Below are 5,176 nucleotides of genomic sequence, written 5' to 3'. Positions count from 1 at the left end.
TCGTGCCTTCCTGGTTGATTGCTTGACGTAGGGTCCAAGTCCTCTGGATCATGTTCGTTCCAAAAATCACGTTCCCGAAGGTTTCATTCCGTTTGGACTCCGTTTGATATTCTTTTTCTGCAAAACCCTAAAATAGGCAAAAACAACAATTCTGGGCTGGGCCTCCGGTTAATAGGTTAGTCCCAAAAATAATATAAAAGTGTATAATAAAGCCCAATAATGTCCAAAACAGGATATAATATAGCATGGAACAATAAAAAATTATAGATACGTTGGAGACGTATCAATCACCTCTGAACCATGCCCAACCCGGACTAGGGGCTGAGACTAGGGAATTTTATGTCCCACCCACCACCCACTTAATAGCCACAATCGAGGACTTGACCGACCTGCTAGATTACGTCTCCGAAGACATCAATGGTATGGACGACGATGCTGGAGAAGAACCAGGCCAGAATTCGCCAATCACCGGGGTTGGACGGTAACCTCCACATATGATGTGTACATGGTAGATACACCTAAAAAGGACGATGACGACGATGACAGGTAGGACCCGACTGAGGACAAGCCTGTCAAGGCACCATCAAAATGTCAACGTCAGCGGCGCCGCTCAAAATCACATCGCGAAAACGAAAGCAATACTGGCACTGGAGATAACAACACTCTGGAGGATGCCGAAGATCCCAAAGACCCCGCCGAGCCTGCATCTGAGCAGGATGAATGGGAGGAGGGATAAGTTAACCCCGATGAGGCTATCGGGAATGAGGACTTGGAGGATAGTAACTATCTACTGGTCTCCGAGGAGGATGTCAGTCTCGGTAACGAAGACTTCATCGCGCCAAAGGAACCCCTTGAGCAAGAGCGCTTTAAGCGATAGCTACTCACAACTACGAGGAGCCTAAAAAAGAAACAACAGAAGCTTCAAGACGAACAGGATACGCTCAACGACAGATGGACCCGGGTCCTAGCTGTCGAGGAATACGGCCTCGAGCGTCCAACATAGAGTTACCAAAGCCTCGACTACTGCCACGATTCGATGACGAGGACCTTGGGCTAGTACCATCAACATATAATTATGCCGATGAACCAAACCGACCACCACATGGACGAGACAAAGCGGCTGCTTACGCCGAACACCAGCCCGCGGCACCTCGCTGTCAAGGCAAAGAGGTAGCGGCTCCGGGCTACACCTACGTCTTACATCGGGACCTGGACAATAGAGCCTCTCAGACTGGATCAATCTATGGATTGAGGGGGCGCGCTCCAACTCGAGCTGACGGCCATCAAGCTTGGTGCGATAGGAATAACCTCACTCGGGCTGAAAATTGAACACGGATGTCATCTGAACTCCGTCGTGACGTTGGTCGCTATAGAGGCGCCGCATACCCCTAATGCTTTACCGATGAGGTAATGCAACACCAGTTTCCAGAAGGGTTTAAACCCATAAACATTGAAGCATACGATGGAACAACAGATCCCGCGGTATGGATTGAAGATTTTCTTCTCCATATTCACATGGCTTGCTGTGGCAATCTCCACGCCATTAAATACCTCCCCCTAAAGCTAAAGGGACCAGCACGGCACTAGCTAAACAGCCTTCCAAAGAACTCTATTGGCAGCTAGGAATATTTGGAGGATGCCTTCCGAGACAACTTCCAAGGTACTTACATCCGGCCACCGGACGCCGATGATCTCAGTCATATAGTCCAGCAACCCGGAGAGTCAGCCTGCAAACTCTGGACTCAGTTCTTAATTAAAAAGAACCAAATCATCGACTGTCCGTACGCTAAAGCCTTAGCGGCCTTAAAACATAGCATCCGTGATGAATGGCTTGCTTGACACCTCGGTCAAGAAAAGACAAAGTCTATGGCATCTCTTACCGCACTCATGACCTGCTTCTGCGTGGGAGAAGACAACTGGTTAGCTCGTAGAAGCAATAGTACCAGCGATCCTGGAACCTCCGGAGCCAGGGATGGCAACGGATGGCCGCCGCGTAACAACCACAAGTGTCAGAACAACAATGAAGAAACCGAAGATACATTGGTCAACACCGGATTCAGCGGCTCTAAACCCGGTCAGCGGAAGAAGCCATTCAAAGGAAACAGGGATGACCCATCCAATTTGGAAAAAAAGCTCGACCAGCCTTGCCAGATTCATGGTACCCCATACAAGCCTACAAATCATTCCAACAGAAACTGTTGGGTCTTCAAATGGGCGGGTAAGCTAAATACTAAACATAAGGGGAAAGGGCCGCCAAGCGAGGACGATGATGAGCTCCGCCCAACGAACACAGGGGAACAGAAGAAATTTCCCGCTGAGGTAAAAACAGTGAATATGATATACGTCACTCATATCGCCAAGAGGGAGCACAAAACTGTATTAAGGGATGTCTACGCCATAGAGCCGGTGTTGGATTTCGGGTTCCAGCAAAACCCTTGAGGTTCGAACACTGGGGTGCACACAAATATCTCTCCCCCTCTCTAGCTCGCACTCGACACGATCTCACGGCCTAGCTCGACAAACCTAAAGAACGAGAGACACAAGATTTATACTTGGTCGGGCCACCGTTGTGGTGTAATACCCTACTCTAGTGTGGTGTGGTGGATTGCCTCTTGGGCTGAGGATGAACAGTTACAAGGGAAGAACAGCCTCCTGAGGAGAGGTTTCTTGTGCTTAGTGAACTTGTGTGGATGGGGATGATCTGGATGAGCTCTTTGAAATGAGATGATATGTGATCAGACCTCCCCCTCTATGGTGGTGGCTAGTCCTATATATAGAGGCCCTAGTCCTCTTCCCAAATATTGAGCGTGAAGGGATCCCACAATGGCCAAATTCGAAGGGAGACAACTAGTACAAGTTATCCTGACAAAAGTAGTCTTCGCTTGCCAAAGGCTCTGGTGGTGACGCCGTCTTGGGCTCCACGGTGACCTCCATCCTGCTGTCCTGCTGGTCTTGGTCTTGTTGCACCAATATGGAAATCTTTTCCTGATGCCTCGGGACTCCTCGCCTGTGCTTGCCTCTTTAGAACCAAAGAGGAAATAAGGACACTGCGCGCTGGCACCCGCCTGGCTCTAGTCATCATGGCTTGCATCACAGGAACCTCGCGAGGTGTCCCTTGCCTTGATCTCTCCACCCCTCGTGAGCCATCCTGGTGAGGCCGCCCCTGAGGAGGTCTTGCATCGTCTGCCTCGCGAGGCTTGGCCACTCGCGAGGGTCTTGAGTATTTGCTTGTGAAGATGGGTCGTACAGGGCCACTGGTGGAGCCATGCCGTGGGCTGCAGGCAGGCAAGTCTAGGGATCCCCGTTCCCAGAATGCCGACAGTAGCCCCCGGGCCAAAGGCACACTCGGGCTTGGCTTTGAGGCGAAGCCAAAGGGCAAGTACGGAGCGCCATGGGCCCCAACAGCCTACAGCCACGGTTGGCGCGTGGTGACTGATTGGATGTGGGCGTCTCCGCTTCCCCAAGCTGCCATGGCAACTACTCGTCTGACAAAAAGGCCGGTGCAAGCAACACTTGCCTTCATTGCTTTCCTTTGCCTTGCTCCAAATCCCCTCTCTCGCTCCTTGCTTCCAAAATCTCCAGATCTGCTCCAATCCCCTTCCGAGCTTCCGACCAATGGCGCCCCGAAAGCCCAAGGCCACTTTGCCGCCTGCCTGGTATGAGCCGTCTCTAGACATGCCCAATGTCTCGGAGGAGAACCTCGCCGCCACGCACCTGCTGATGGTGGGGGAAACAACAAGAAGGGAAAGACCAAGCTCCGGGCTGGCTTTGCCATGCCAGAGGTTTTGAAGAGCTCCTTCTACCCATTCTTCATGAGCAGCGTCGTCACGGGCATGGTTCCCCCCGTCTCTGACTTCTTCTACTCCGTCCTCCAACATTACGGGTTGAAGCCTCTTCATCTCCATCCCAACTCTGTTCTTCTCCTATCAATCTTTGCCATTTACTGTGAGGCATACTTCGGGGTGATGCCATCTGTGGCGCTGCTACGCCATTTTTTCTTCCTCCGAATCAACGACGGCCACACTACAGGGTGCGCCAACTTCGTCGCAACTGGCAAAGCCAACGCGATCTCGAAGGCCGGAAAGAAGGATGACGGCTTCAGGAGCAAGTGGGTCATGATGGATGCCAAGTGTGTCCAACCACGGCTGAAGCTGCCAACGGAGATGCCCCAGTCTAGCGAGGGGTCGTCCCATGCGAAGCTTACTGACGACCGGGCGAAGTTGGTGCTGGAGAAGATGACCGCCAACTTGAAGCCGGGCAACGCGAAGGCGGTGAAGCTGACGGGGGCCATGCTCCTGAGGGAATTCCTGGAGCTGCAGGTGGCTCCTCTCCAGGCGCGCTCGCGCCCTTTTTAAATGCTCGGGGACGAAGAAGACCAGCTTCGTTTGAGTCCAGAGGCCTTATCTGAAGAGGAGCTGGTTGTGGCTCTCGGCCACTTGGTTGGGGACGACCAGGAGTACCCGTCGAATGCCCATGTTCCCTTGTTCCTTCGGAAGGATGGGGCGCAGGTCGTGGCCGCCGTGCCCTTTGACGGGCGCGGCCTGGTGCCGCCTGCGCCCCCAGTGGTCCCGGTGGCGACGACGACGGTGGACGTGTCTCCTGGCGATTCCCGCGGGGATGAGGAAGAGGAAGGGGGCGAGGAGCGTGACCAGGAGGAGACCCCCGAGGGGATGGGGGAGACCTCCCCTTGCGCAAGACCGACATTCTCCACCTCCTGCCTGACGACGATGACCAGGCTGACATCCTCCCGAAGAGGGGGGGCACCCTTGGTTCCGGCGAAGGGCATGTCGGCGCTACTCTCTTGGGACGACGCTCCTGCCCCGACACCGCCTGGAGCTACTTCCGGTCCATCTGCTGCCCCTGCTTCTACTCCTGGAGCCCGCGTGCCTGCGCCTCAGGCTGCCAGGCTCTCCGGCTTCAAGCTTACGAAGCGGAGAGACTATGCTATTGTGGACTAGTAAGTGTCCTCGTCCAGCCTTGTTCTTACTTCTAGTGCTCGTCCTTGATTCTTCTTCGTTGTGAAACCAGGCCGACGCCTGTGGCGAAGCGTAGGAAGGGGGACGAGGTGGTACCGCTCGAGCCAGGTCGCCTCTTGCGGCCGCGCCCCTCTCCATGGATAAGGGTAGAGATGGCGCTTGTGCTTCTCCAGCCCGATCATCCTCGCGAGGCCCGAAGG

Source organism: Triticum dicoccoides, chromosome 2A (genome assembly GCF_002162155.2).
Source record: "Triticum dicoccoides isolate Atlit2015 ecotype Zavitan chromosome 2A, WEW_v2.0, whole genome shotgun sequence".
NCBI classification, from domain to species: domain Eukaryota; kingdom Viridiplantae; phylum Streptophyta; class Magnoliopsida; order Poales; family Poaceae; genus Triticum; species Triticum dicoccoides.
The sequence above is the reverse complement of the archived record's forward strand: the minus strand, read 5'-3'. Positions refer to the sequence as shown.